General features: G+C 41.6%; 1 protein-coding gene across 5 annotated transcripts in view; it reads right to left on the bottom strand.

The window, feature by feature from the left end:
* cadm1a (cell adhesion molecule 1a) overlaps positions 1–15,796 on the bottom strand; it is a 591,315-nt gene that overhangs the window by 441,941 nt on the left and 133,578 nt on the right. The gene's annotated exons all lie outside the window — the stretch shown is intronic.

Here is a 15,796-nt window from a genome sequence, read left to right as displayed (position 1 = left end):
TTACAGCCTCGTACAAAAACGGTTTAGGTCTCTACAGCTAACATCAACATTCATGACAACTTGTAAAGGGTTGAATTTTTATATAACTCACATATTTACATTTAATAGGGACCAAGTTACGCATATTTTAAGGGCTAGCAGATTAGTCACAGGCTCTCTGCGAGGCCTCACCAAAGTCTTTGAGTCAGATCCACCCCTCGCCTCGGCCGAAATGCCAAACTCGAGGCTTCAAAACAGTCTACATAACAATGGGTGACATCACGGTAGCCACGTGGATTATTTATACAGTCTATAGTCAAAAAGCTATACAATTTGAGCATTTAAGTTGTTGGACTGCTCTGTTCTCTTTTCTATTTAGCAAACATCTTGCTGCTGTATTCGCAATGTCATTTACCAACCTAGTCACCATCAAAAATGTGGGCTCTGAAAGTTTCTGCAAACCATATACACGTGAAGTTCGGACATTTTTATGTAGTGGATACATTCAAACTTTTCTGAGGTTAAAGTGTGGTTAGATTTAGGCACAAAAAACACTTGGTTATGTTTGGAAAAAGATCATGTTCTGGCTTAAAATACCCCATTTTGTGGGCACAATCCCGGCAGGAGAAGTGTGATATTTTGATTAAAAAACAGCAGCTTTTCGTGGCACTATCCAGTTCGCTACAAATTCAGCTAAGAAACGTTGATATGATACATATGAAACATGCAAATGTACCATACACGTATAATGCCAACATTTCTGTCTGGGGACTGGACTGCATTGGACCCTCACTGACTGACGGGGAGAACTTGTTGTCATGGTAATGACATTACGCTTCTTCTGATTGGTTTGAAATGAATATGTGCAGATAATTACTGAGCTATAGAGCAACAGATGAGGGCCAGTGATTGCAAACAATGCTGGACACAACACAGAACTATTGGTGATTGATGGCCACCAATGCTCAACAATGGTCCACTGGTGCCAGATGACTAATATTCAGCTTGTTGTATCAGGGCCTTCAGACCAATCTGCTACCAATTTGCAACTACAACTGGCAAAGGGCAGCATCTCATACCACCTGGTTACCTGTCCGTTTTCATTAATAACACAAACTAAGGTTAGAAAGTAGCACAGAATTACTACACTCATTAAACAGTGTTGCTGGAAAGAGAACCATGATGCTGAATACAGTCTAGACAGTTTTGGGAAATGCTTGTGACTGTGAACTGATAAACTGACATTATACAAAAAAGTTAACTGTCTATCTTTTAAACATTGTGGGTTTTTGTGGTATAACCCCCTCTCTCTGTGGTACATGGTTGGTTACCACTGTTCAAACAAGTATTCCCCATCATCATAAAAACATATTTTTCCTCTTGTCTACAGTGCTATTTATTAATCTAGGTTGTTTTGGTGTAAGTTGCAATCTCAAATATAACTGTGTACCACTCTATGTCCCTACTTACATTCTGAGGTTTTTGCAGGTCCTTGAGCGCAGCGCAGGTGGAACTCTTCTTTTTTTCCCTCAGCTGTGGATTGTGTTTTTAGTCGCAGTGTGGGTAACTGATCATTTGATTGACCAGAGCTGATCAGACTAGATCAACAGATGAGAGAAGCAGCTGTTTGAGAGTGAAAGCGAAGTTTTAGACCCAGCGCAATTAATGGCAAAGTTTCACTTTCACTGAACCTGCCGTTTTGCCACACTGTCTGTACCCAGAGCACGCTCTGCACTTTATGGAGTGGAGCCATGAATAATCAAATGATTTGTATGAGCCAGGTCTCACTCCCAAGTTCTCGAAATCCGGTGCTTGGATTCAGAGTCAGTGTCTGACGCCACAAAAAGCCGTCCTTTAAAGTTGGCATTATACGCAACCAGTTGCCGTTATAGTTTAAGGGTGCTCAGTGGGGTCAAGAGGAAACACAGCGGGACAAAAATGAAATTCAAGGTGGCGAAAGTCTGAGTAGGGCAATGGTAGGGGTGGTGGATGGGTCCAACAAACACTGACTTTCACCCAGGAGAGCAATGTTATTAAGAGTATAAAGCCAAAACCCAACCAAGTGTTAGTTGTTGCAGGAAAAAATGGTGGTCAGCTGGTGTTGTTGTACTGACGTAGTGCATTAATTTTGAAAGAGACTATATGTAAATGGTAAATTTCCTGTGAAAACGGAAGTGTATTTTGAAAGAAGACAATGCATGTAACAGGCAGAACTTGACACGGCGTCCCAGCACATCAACACCAAATGCACCTATATAATATACAGTCAGGTCCATAATTATTTGGACAATGATACAGTTGTCATCATTTTGGCTCTGGACACCACCACAATGGGTTTTAAATGAAACAATGAATACCTGCTTAAAGTGCAGACTCTCAGCTTTCATTTAAGGCTTTTTTCAAAAGTGTAGTATGAACCGTGTAGGAATTACAACCATTTCTTCACACAGTCCCCCAACTCTAAGGGCTCATAAGTATTTGGACAAACTAACATAATCATCAATTAAACAGTCAGTTTTAATACTTGGTTGCAAATCCTTTACAGTCAATGACTGCCTGAAGTGTTGGACACATAGGCATCAACAGATGCTGGGTTTCTTCCCTGGCGATGCTCTGCCAGCCCTTACTACAGCCGTCTGCACTTCCTGCTTGTGTTTTGGGTGTTTTGCCCTCAGTTTTGGCTTCAGCAAGAGAAACGCATGCTCAACTGGATTCAGGTCAGATGATATGTCTTGGCCATTGCAGAACATTCCACTTCTTTGCCTTAAAAATGTCTTTGGTTGCTTTTGCAGTATGCTTCAGGTCATTGTCCATCTGCACTGTGAAGCATCGTCCAATGAGTTTTGAAGCATTTGGTTGAATCTGAGCAGATAATGGTGCCCCAAACACTTCAGCTTTCATCCTGCTGCTCTTGTCGGCAGTCACATCATCAATAAATACAAGAGAACCAGTTCCACTGGCAGCCATACATGGCCATGACATAACAACATACCTCCACCATGCTTCACTGATGAGGTGGTGTGCTTTGGATCATGAGCACTTCCTTCCCTTCTTCCTTCTCTTGTCTTCCCACCATTCTGGTAGTTGATCTTTTATCTGTCCACAGTATGCTGTTCCACAACTGTACAAGCTTTTTAGATGGTTTTTGACAAACTCTAATCTGGCCTTCCATTTTCAAGGCTAACCAATGGTTTGCATCTTGTGATAAACCCTCTGTATTTATTCTAGTGAAGTCTTGTCTTGCTTACAAGAGCAGCAGGATGAAAGCTGAAGTGTTTGGGGCACCATTATCTGCTCAGATTCAACTAAATGCTTCAAAACTCATCGGACGATGCTTCAAAGTGCAGTTGGACATTGACCTGAAGCATACTGCAAAAGCAACCAAAGACATTTTTAAGGCAAAGAAGTGCAATGTTCTGCAATGGCCAAGTCATATCATCTGACCTGAATCCAATTGAGCATGCGTTTCTCTTCCTGAAGCCAAAACTGAGGGCAAAACACAAGCAGGAAGTGCAGACGGCTGTAGTAAGGGCTGGCAGAGCATCACCAGGGAAGAAACCCAGCATCTGATGATGCCTATGTGTTCAACACTTCAGGCAGTCATTGACTGTAAAGGATTTGCAACCAAGTATTAAAACTGACTGTTTAATTGATGATTATGTTAGTTTGTCCAAATACTTATGAGCCCTTAGAGTTGGGGGACTGTGTGAAGAAATGGTTGTCATTCCTACATGGTTCATACTACATTTTTGAAAAAAGGCCTTAAATGAAAGCTGAGAGTCTGCACTTTAAGCAGGTATTCATTGTTTCATTTAAAACCCATTGTGGTGGTGTACAGAGCCAAAATGATGACAACTGTATCATTGTCCAAATAATTATGGACCTGACTGTATATATATATGTGTATATATATATTCCAACAGCACACCTAATGAACAGTCCAGCTTCAAAACGTGGTGGCAGATGTTTTAATTGTGGCAGGCTGCCACAAATAAATCAGTGTGCAGACCTTGCATTAATGGTGTACTCCTTAGCTGAGCTGTAATGTTAGCTAGCTCACTGTTGCTAGTTGAGCTAGCAGTAGATGCACACTTCCTCCTGTGCAGTGATATGGTTGGTGGGTGCAGTTCAGTAGAAAGAAAATAGTTCTTACATTAAACCGTTCACAAGGTCTGTAGATTATACTGAGCAACCAGGTCATGAATTCTGGCACTTTGAGCACCATCTAATGCCATATATCCCCATTATATTTGAGAGAAAGCCGAGATCTTTACAGCTGATATCTCCAACCCTCTGCAACTCACATCACAACAATCTGGATTGATAAATTGCACTACAGGTAAGAGGAAACATGTATTTTTTCAATTTTGGGATAAACTGTCCCTTTAAGTGTTCAGGTCGATACTTCCTTGATATCTGGGTTGATTTAGCTCTTGATGAAGGATTGTGTCTGCTTGTCACATGTAAATCTAGACCCATAGCCGAGCGCTGGCTCAACCCCTTCCTATCACCCGCTTTGAAACTCCTCTAAGAGAGTGATTAAGACGAAAAATAGCACTAGTGCTTCAACAATCAGGCGTAATGTCTGGCACAAAGCTGCCATTATTGCCCGTCTGTTTTCCAGCACTCCACTCTTTATCCTACCAACGTGCGTGTCTTAAGTGCCTTACCCATCAATCATCTTTATGTTCCGAGAGGAAGATTTATTGAACGAGGAAGATGGTTGGAGATGAGATTCATCTCTGGCTGAAATAATAGGCAAAAACACTCCCAGGTGCCTCCACACACAGGTCGTACATATGATAGCTTGTGAGTATGCAGTTATTACCGAGCTGTGACTAAATGTGTCATCAGATTGTGAGTAAAATAGGTTGCCAGGAAAGATAAGCATGACAGGCTTACATGGAAAAACAGGGCAAAATGGTCTTTGCATTGACATGTAGTGCAACTGACATGTCTTGTTGTGCCTCACTGTCTCACACAGCTGACTGCGTTGCGCATTTGCTCATGGAACATCTCAAAGACAGGAGATGTCTAGACAGGTAATACATGTCCTGTCTAGACATGAACAATACAATGAATTTAAAGAACTCTCTTCCTGTCTTGAGGAGATGGAGGAGCACATACAGTAGCCTCAAATGAGCTCTCTGACAGCCAACTTTCATAGTAAAAGAGAGCAGCGCTGTGGTGAAACATGGCTCGAGGCAGCACTTAAAAAAATCTGGCAATATTTCATTGTGAAACATGGAAAGCTCAATATGTCCAACAAAGCTCTCCCTTTAAATCCTCTCTCAGTGTGAGAGATAAGCATGCCGCAGCTTTTAGAGATGACAGTGAAATGTATTATGCTTTAACAAGACAGAGAAGAAGTTGGCCGAGGTCGACGTGTGCCGTTTCACCCATCCAGTAACAGATTTCCCTCTCTGCTCTACATACTGTAGAAACATCAAATTTTCATGCCAGGTTTGGACCAAGAGGAAGCCACTGTGGGAAACAGCCACATGGTGCGTCAGAAACAGAAAATAGAGACTTGCCTTTGTGGACATCTACAGCTTCCCTGTGAGGAATGAAAGCCCAATATGATGTGAATGTGCCAGGAGAGGAGTGCTACACCACATCACAACTTCCTTTGATTTGAATAGTAAGGTTGATCTTTACCTCGCTGTGTAGGTGGAGGATTTTACAACAAGAAGAAGAAAGAGTGCTGAGAGAAATACAGTAGAGGCAGAGGCTTTTATGAGTTACCACAATGCAATACACAGTCGAAAGTTTAACTCAAGGTTTTTATATAATAGCGAAGCAAAATTGAACAACACTGCTATCATGACGTGGTCCGCACACCCACACTGCCATCCATTCAGCCATCTGATTCAAAATCCCATGTTCAGGATGACAATGTCAGTTTATCAGTGAGCCAGTGAGTAACTTAAGTGATTCTCTGACTTTTTATCTAGTTCCATCAAACTGTCCAATATCTTGATTTATGGTGAAATACTTTGAAAATACTGCCAGTAAGCATTAACATTGGGTAGCATGCTAACTCACTAAACTAAGATGCTGAATGTGCAACACATTCTCACTCCAAACTCGTCACATATTGGTCGTGGACTTAACACGTCCACATCCAACGAGCAAGATACCCTGGGGGTGCTGGTTGTTGACGTTCTGGGACACCATGTCAAGTTCTCTTCTTTCAAGATACACTTCCGTTTTCACAGGAAATATAACGTTTGCATACAGTCTCTTTCAAAATAAACACACTACGTTGGTACAACACCACAAATTGCCATTTTTTTTCCTTCATCAACAAAAACACGGTTAGGTTTATGAAAAAAGAACAGGGTTTGGCTTTAGAATCTTACGGGATGCAAATAAGGCTCTCTCAGATGAAAGTAGGTGTTTGTTGGATCCACTGCCCCTCCTGCCCACCTCACTTGGACTTTTGGTGTCTAAACTTTTATCCTTGTCCCACCACGTTTCCCCCAGACGCCACAGGGCACTGTTAAACTATAACGGCAACCAGCCGCGTATCATACCAGTGTTGAAGGATCCCTTTTTCCTTTGATCTCTGACGCTGCAAGTCACGGATTTCTATGACTTCAGAGTGAGACCGTGCTCAAATGGGATATGAAGGAGTTAGGAGATGAGGAGGCACAAAATAGACAAATGAGAAAAGCCTCGTTACCTGATATTTAAAAGAAAATACGTAAGTTACGGTATATATTGTGAATAGGAGGTGATTAAAGGGTTAAGTATGTAGGATTCAATGGCATCTAACAGTGAGGTTGAGGTTGGAGGTTGCAACCAACTGAAAATTGCCCCATGTGCCAAGTTTGTAGGAGAACTACAGTGGCAGATGCCAAATGGGAATGGCCTTATCTAGACCCAGTGTTTGGTTTGTCTGTTCTGGACAACGTGGTGGACTCTGTGGAAGAGGACCCGAGGTCATTCTTAACTGATAAAACATGGTTATGATTATTATGTTCCATTTCTGCTAATATATCCTGAGAAATCCTACACACTGCACCTTTAATCAGTTGAGGAACCTTAATGGTTAATCAGCTGATGCATTATTACAAATCTAGATTTAGGAACTGTAAGATCATTTTCTGATAACCTTCAGCAAGAACCTTTGTACAAAAGGCTTAATGGTTTAGAAACATTACTTGGAGCTGACTGAGGCCTAGTAAGTGATCAATACTATCTCAAACTGTATTCTAAAAACAACTGGAAGACAAATACCTGATAAAATTACAATGAAAATGACATTCCGTTCTTTTTCAATTACATTTTAACACTATTGGGAGCCACCATGACTGCAGATTTGAATTGCTTCACCTCTAAAGGATGTTTAGCTGCAAAGTTAAATCCAAAACAGTTATTCACTCACATTACCATAAGCACAGGTTTCACTCTGACACTATTCGGAACCACTGCCAAACTTCCGCACAACCCTCCTGAGACTTTTCTCACAAATTAAAGAGGCAGCCTGTCATCTGTTCTTTTCTTTTCTAGGCAACAAACATATTCATTATAGTAATTAAGTTCAGAAGAAAGTGGCTTCATGCTGAAAAATATAACAAAAAAATGTCCTGTGTTTTAAAACTTTAAAGCCCATCAATTTGACCTGCAACCTCTCATCTCCCAATCAAAGCAATGTCAGCATAATTTAATTTATTTAGTCATTCATTATTTTCCTAGTAACTGTTAAAGGGCACTCCTATAATATTCCTCTCTTGCAAACCAATTGCAAGAATAAACAGTGGCACCATATGTTCCATTTATTATGTGTATACGTTGAAATTTTACACTTCAACAAAGCTGTGGTTAACATGTGGTTAGGTTTAAGCACAAAAACCACTTAGTTATGGTTGGGAAAAGATTGTGTTTTGGCTTCAACTACTCATGGTGCCACAACCCAGCAGGAACACTATCATCCCTGCTGACGGGTTGCTACGATACACCAGTGTTTGGAACCTACAAAGCCTCTGGGAAACCACAGACAGGTCACTACAAAACACATTTGTAACCTATAAAACATTGAAAGGACACTAATGGGTCACTACAAAACACCCACATTTGGTGGCTAAAATGCCAGTGAAAACACGGCAATGGGTTGCTACAGAACACTTAGTTTGGAGCCTAAAAAGCCGATTAAATCCAACAATCGGTTGCTACAAAACACCCAAGTTTGAAGCCTAAAAAACAATGGAAACACAGCGATGGATGGCTACAAAAACACCCACGTTGGGTCACTAAAAAGCCAATTAAAACACACAGATACACAACATCAGTGTTTGGAGCCTAAAAACCTTTGAAAACACACCAATGGGTTGCCACAAAATATCATGTTTGTTTGCTTAAAAGCCAATTAAAACACTGATTGGTCGCTACACAACAAGTCATGCTTGGAGCCTAAAAAGCAGTTAAAAACATGCTAATCGGTAGCTACAGAACACCCATAATTGAAGCCTTAAAACTGGTTGAAACACAGCTATGGGTTGCAACAAAACTGCCACATTTCGTGGCTAAAATGCTGCTGGAAACACACTAATGGGTCATTACAAAACACCCAGGTTTGGAGCCTAAAAACTGCTGGAAACACACCAATGGTTCATGACAAAACACCCACGTTTGGTGGCTAAAAACTGCTGGAAACATACCAATGGGTCATGACAGAACACCCACGTTTGGTGGCTAAAAAGCCAATTAAACACACTGATGGGTTACTACACAACACCCATGTTTGGAGCCTTAAAAATCTTAGAAACTCACCAGTGGGTCACTAAAACACACCTACGTTAGGTGGCTAAAATGCCACTGGAAACACACCGATGGGTCACCACAAAACAACCATGTTTGCAGCATAAATGCAAATGGAAACACACAAATGGGTCACTACGAAACACTCATGTTTGGTGGCTAAAACAAACACTGGAAACATAGCAATGACTCCCTAAAACACAGCAGTTATTTTTGTTCGTTGGTCTTGGACAGTGGTCTACATCCACCATCCTCTCCACCTGCTGATGACATCAAATGATATACTATGATCATATGCTTTGTCATTTTAGAAAATGTTGACGAAATGTGCCAATGTAACATATTCGAGGTTTGCAGAAACATACAATGCTAACATTCTCTGGGTCCATGTCATTGGTTCGACAGCCCATTGGTTCGACATCCCATTAGTCCAACTGTCCGCAGTGCTGAATGGCTTGCGGCGGGCGTATGGTGCGCCGCGACCAGCTTGAGGAGGAGCAGGCTCACGGCTTATGTGTTTGCCACTTTCTTTTTCATTTTAACCCACACCATGATCTTTTCCTGACCCTAACCAAGTGGTTTTTGTGCCTAAACCTAACCAGACCTTAACCACAGGGCATCATGATGATTTCGGAACGGACTTCGGAACAATGAGTTTAATATGGTCAGAACAATGGGATGTTGAACCAATGGGCTGTCGAACCAATGCGCAGTTCCCCATTTTCTTCAGGTGACTGGGTTGCCTATTGACACATTGGCCAACTATCGTTTCTCAGTTTGACGATGTGACTGCTCCTATTTTTCCTTAGACTAATAATTTAAATGGGTATAATAAAGAACAAATCCAAGCGTCTACACATGCTGTTTTCCGTGAATAATGGAGTTGAACGTCACACAAGTGAACATTAAAAAGTAATACCCTTACTTCGACTTCTCGGGATCCCTGCTGCGAAGTGTGGCCGGCGCTGATTCCCTCGGGGTGCATCTCATTTGCTAACTGTGGCTTCCTGTCCTTGCATTTCCCTCATCTCATCAGAGAGTACTGCAGGCAAATTGTTTGCACATCACACAGTTCCCTCTCAAAGAAATGTTATGTTTTCCATTGCACTTCAAAAATGAACGTGCATGCAGGCTGTAATTTCAGTGAATTCTGATTAAAATCATAAAGGGGTTCTCTTTTAGTTATTTTGTTTTCATACTGAGATCAAATTAAGTGTGTAACAGTCGCAGAAAATGTGTTTGGGCTTGGTTTAATCTGATTATTTTTCCATAATGTGACACGTAGCAGTTGCAACCAGACTCCACTCAGCTTGCAATCCTTCCCCGGTTATTAATTACCCCACCCACGTAATATAAAGAAAAGTGTGAGGCTGACATTACCATTTGCTGTGCGGTGATTGTGTTTCAAAGTTCATCACTCACGCTCAACTTCATTTTCACATTTCCCCAAAATGGGAGCTGTCTCCTGGGGCCGGTGAAGGGGAAATGGGCCTAAGACCTATTTACTGAGCCATAATCCTATCAATAATGAATCAGCCCTGACGTCTAAGTGAGCACATCCCCCCACTCTGCTTTTGGATGAGAGCTTTTCGATGTTGAGAGTTCACCTCTGACCTTACTCTGTTCTATACTTTGCCTCTCGGATCTTCAGTCTTTTGTTTCCCTAATTTCTGGACGGGAATCACCAGCGTGCTTCATCAGGACTGAGATGTTGGCAGGTTTTTATTCCAGTAAAAACACACAGCACCTGACTCCATTGATTAAGACACTTTCAGTCACAAAGACAGCTTTAATATGAGCAATCAGCAGCTGCAGCGTTTGGTTAGAATGGAGACTTTCAATGGGGGCTTTAACCACAATGAATCTGGGGCTGTCTCTTTATCGAGCAAATCAAACCATAAAGCAGGAACAGCATGGGAAAAGGAAATTATAAGGAAAAGTTCAAATCCAAAGGGAACATAAGTGTATCTGCCAGGATTAACATTAATATGTCATAGCGGCTTATTCTCCCTTTAAATTTGAATCAGATTTGTGCAGGTTTTATGTCTACATGGATCACCTTTTCTTTCTAAACTGCCACTGTGAAGGAGCAGTCATCAAAAGGCTTAGTCAAAGGCACACACACACACACACACACACACACACACACTCCCAGTGACTTAGTTCGCCCTCCACAGTGTCTCTTTGAAATGTGCCACTGTGCTCCCGAACAAAGGTAATAATGTCTCTCTTCTGCCGGTATCTGGGTCGAATGAGATCAATCAGTCTTTGGGCAAAGAATCAGCATGTGCATCGCTCTTTTGTCACCAGTGCCGAGACGTAGGTGGCAGCGGGGATGAGCCTGATGTAAATCAAAAGACTTTGAGTTCAACCGGGGAGACATGGTTCAGACACTATCAGCCCTGGCCATCAGTGACCCTCAATCCCTGAACAATAGGTCATTATGGAGCCCTGAGAGCCCTTAATAGACTGACTGACAGATGAACTTGGAAAGGTGTGTGCGTGTGTTTTTGTGTGTGCAGAATGGTGGTGAAATGCTGCACGCTTTCAACAAACAGGAGGCAGTGAGTCATGGGTGTCATTCTCCCTGTGTGCAACAATAAAGCTGATACATATTTTGCCTGTAGAGTTTAAAAGCAATGCACGTGGATCTTTTTGTAAAGAGCCCACATCCGACCACGGGCAGGGCAAATGTTACGGTCCCAGTGATTCAGCGTTATTTGATTCCCCCCGTCAACAATGGAGGTGCTACAGGTTTGGCTGTAATAACAAGTTTAGCTGTAATAACAAGTACTGTGCCTTTTAAAATGCATTTATTTATTTATTTATTTATTTATTTATTGTGAGAATATCAAGCCATAAGGTGCCTTCCTGAAAAGGTGGGAGATAAGACATTCCTTTATTTTGGGGAACAGACTGCTGCTGAAATTCAGCAGAAAGCCTGACAGGACAATCAAAGAAATCTAAATAAGAAAGTGCAGGACACTTTCTCTAAAGTGTACTGTATGAATGGAAAAGTTTCTCCACATCTACTGCTGTGCTCTCTTCCAAAAAAATATGTTTTACCTTGAACCTTGAACTGCAAGGAATTTGGGGATTTGTCGGCACTGTTGCTAAAAACAAAATTAGGAAATATATTTATATGCCTAACCTAGCCTTGACCAAATTAAATTAGCCTAATAACATCGTTAAAAAACCACTGTCTTTGGGGACTTTTCTGGGACAACATGTTTCACGGAGGTGAGCTGCTTGTTTCCTCAAATACACCGCTGCCTTTCTCCTTCCAGTCAATTTAAAATTCATCAGTGTGTCCAAATAAGTGGAAGCTTCAGAGGTTAAGTTAACTGAGTTAATTGTGAGTTGTTGTTTTTTTTTTTAATCTATTTATATGTTCAAATATTTTCATCAGTGATGTTAAACAGTGACAGTAATCTGCTGAATCCACCTTTGTGGTTTTATTCGCATTTACCTCAGTCTCTGTCCTCCTAGCTTCTGATTGTTTAGTTCAGGGACATGTAAGTCACAAACAAGGAAGTAAAGAAAGTTTTCCGTCTCCATCCTGCTTTTTCTTCTCAATACGCATGATCCAGCCACCACATATCACACCCTCAGCTGACATAAGCATCATTTCCTCTCTTCCCTATAGCGATGTCTCTCCATGTAGAAAGTTTTAGTTTCATATGTGCAGGTTTTTTGGATAGTTTGGATTCCAGCCTGATACAATGGAGGTGCATGGAATTCAGGTTGTGTTGCTTGTGGCTGTGAAAAAGAATTTAAAAAGTTCAAGAGTAACAACACGCTTTCCAGAAACAGTCGACAGTAGAATGTTGCAGTTTTTATAGACGCCGTTATGAAAATGTGGAAATCCTATTCACGTCCACTGTATTGAGGTGGAAGCAGAAATCTCAAAGATGGATGTCTCTGAACCTAGATGAGCTAACTTAAAACTTAGCTGCAGCATTTTGCCAACGATCACTCAAACACAAAATACAAAAAACACTGATTTTCACTGACTTCCAAAACAACTTATGTGACTGGCCCTAAAACAATATATATTACTGTTCTAAGAGTTTTTTTTAACATGCCCTTTACATCATGAGACGCATTTCTGCTCCAAAACAAAATGGTTAGGTTTAGAAAAAACATTGTTTTTGTCATGTCACAAAAGACACGTCATATACACTAGCGTATCATGCTACCCATACTAGCATACTAGGCTAAGCTGTTAAAACAAGTCAACGTTGACTTCTTTTAACACTAACGCTAGTCTCCTGGGTCAAAATCGTGTATTTGTTTGACCCATCCCCTACCCCTCCCTCCTACAAAAAGTTGCACAACATAATGCAGACTTTGTTGCTTTTTATCCTGTCACCTCACTTTCTTTAAACGAAAGTATGGGTCGTAATAGGCCTGCGTTACTTGTCCTAAGCCTAAACTAAACTTAGCCAACATCAACATCGTATATGATAACAAGCACCACCACCAGGACCAAAAGTCAAAATCTCACCTCAGCTACCCTGAAAATGACTCTTATTAGCAGACCATTGTGTACTTTAGAATTTTGATTAGCATGTCAAGTAAACTATCAGCAAGATTGTCATGATCTTTTCTTTTAAGATCGTTTTTTTGCATATTGACAGAGGACAGTGTAGCTATAGTAAATGGACTGCACTTGTTAAGTACCTTTTTAGTCTTTTCAAGCACTCAAAGTGCTTTTAGTCTTCATGTCACATTCACCCATTCACAAACAGTTTCACACTGGTGGCTAGGGTTGCAGCGTTATACCAGATTCAAGGTATACCGTGATATAAAAGTTGACAATAATTAATAGTAATAAAATGTTTGTTCAACCAACAATACGCCCTCCCTTTTCATTTATTTAAGGGTCATTCTGACTGATAATATAAATTCTGCAATACTGTGATATCGCAATATTTTCTGAGACAGTTACTGTACCATCTCATGCCGTTGCAACTCTACTGGTAGCTGAAGCTACCATACATGGTGCCACTTTGACTCAGACACTGATGGAACAGCCATCAGGAGCAACTTGGTGTTCAGTATCTTGTCCAAGGATGCTCAATATGCGGACAGGAGGAGCCAGGGATCGTACCGTCGATCTTCCCATTAGTAGACGATTCACTCTACCTTCTGAGCCACAGCCACCCTAATCGAGCCTTGAGCATTGCAGTTATATAGCATGGGCTGTAACCACTCAGTTACCAAGGCGCTCCAGCTTGTCATCATCTTAAAAGCACTATATCACAACATAACTTGAACACAAAGGTGAACTTACTAATCGTTTTCACCAGCTTGGTTCCATGGCAGTTTAGAGGCCTGGGGTTCAGATAAATGAGCTTCCACTGTAACGGCCCTAAACTTTAGCCTCACTCTATTAGGCGGTGGGAAAAGGGCCCTGAGTGGGAGCTTAGTCACCATCACAGTCAGACTTCACCTCAGCCATTTAGCACCTAGCATACACCCCCTATTGCTAGTGGCTTGACAGGACGTCAATACAACCAGACATGTGCTAATGGCAACGGGAAAGGCTACAGAGCTCCCAACAAACAATATGTGGTTTTAACGAAGTCAGGAGGTGCTGCATATGTTTTTTCTGGAACAATCAATAGATGCAATGTGTATCCTAAAACTACTGGGGGGAAAGTTAAATTAGGCTCGTGTGAGAGTTGTGCTTCAGATACAATGTGAACTTACGCATGCAGATAATAATTTAGAGATGCTCTGGTACTCAAAGTCAGCAAATGCAGTTAGGGGGTGAAACTAATACAAGGATGTGTCAGTAAAAGCAAGAAGCCTCCATTAAAAAGTCAAATACCAAAGCCGACAGGAATTATTGAGCAGGGGAGAGACAGCCTGTCACTGTGTAACAGCTATAGCTTCACCCAAACTCACTTTATAAAGACTGAACAAACACTGTGCTGCTTACCCAAGCCACACCATTGTGTAGTTGTATTTGTTGCAGAGACTCCACGAAGAAATCAGCTTTTTCCTTCAGCAGTCTCATTTGGTGCACATCAGATATCCTCTCCTCTTTCACTTGGGTAAACAATGGCAGGGAGATGGAGCCCGTGACTCAGTCCCTGGTAGACGGTGCAGTTCACTGCCATATGAAAGTTTAATCAAAAGAGCAGCAGGCAGTGGTTAGTTTCTCAGGGGACAGGCGCAGAGCCACCAACCAGGAAGCTTTGGCAAGAGGTCTCATATCAAATTTAGAAGTCATTAGGATTGCTAATAACAAGCACTGGCCAATGCCATGAGCCTTGCTTGAGAGAACACAGCAAATGAAATGCTCGTCCTCATCTTAAGTCCCACAGGAGAGGCCAGAGAGAGGCCAGAGCTCGCAGAGATTTCCATAAGCATTTTTAATAAAATCCAGCATGATGAAAGATAAACAACCGGGAGGCAGGATGGAGTGATATTTAATAACCGCAGACTTCTTGCCTCCCTAGGTATCTATCCTCCCTCAGCGGACCCTTGTGTCAATATAGACTGCGAAGTGTTTAATCTAGAGCGATAAGTCCAATCATAAAGATTAAAACCAGGGAACATCATCACAGCTTGTGAAACAGGATGTTTGCTAGGGAATAAAATCAATGCCTCGGTGAAGCTCTGTGGTACAGTAGCTACATAGGAGCCCAGACAGGTTGTTAGAGGATGTAAGAATGACTTAGTGCAAGGTCAATTGTGATCTTGCGGCAGTTTCAGCTTTTTTGCCTGCTCATCCCAGATCCCTCATTTCAGACTGTATCAATACTGCTACTGAGGGGGTATGAGATGTGGCGTCCAGTTTGCTTCATTTGCCACCTGTGTGCTATAAATGAGAGCACAATGAGACAAATGGCCAATTTGGTAGCAGTGAAATATCCAGTCTATCTCTCGGTGTGGGAGGTGAACTCCCGCGATGCACTCTACAGGGGCTTTTGATAAAAGTCATGATGTGGAAGATAGGGCAGCAAAATCGGAAATTCTCTAGCAATTATATGTGTTTATCAGCGAGGAACTCTGTCTAAACACCTTCCACAAGAAAATGGAT

Source organism: Epinephelus fuscoguttatus, linkage group LG12, assembly GCF_011397635.1.
Source record: "Epinephelus fuscoguttatus linkage group LG12, E.fuscoguttatus.final_Chr_v1".
Lineage (NCBI taxonomy): Eukaryota > Metazoa > Chordata > Actinopteri > Perciformes > Serranidae > Epinephelus > Epinephelus fuscoguttatus.
Note: the sequence above shows the minus strand (reverse complement) of the source record. Positions and strands in the feature narration are given on the sequence as shown.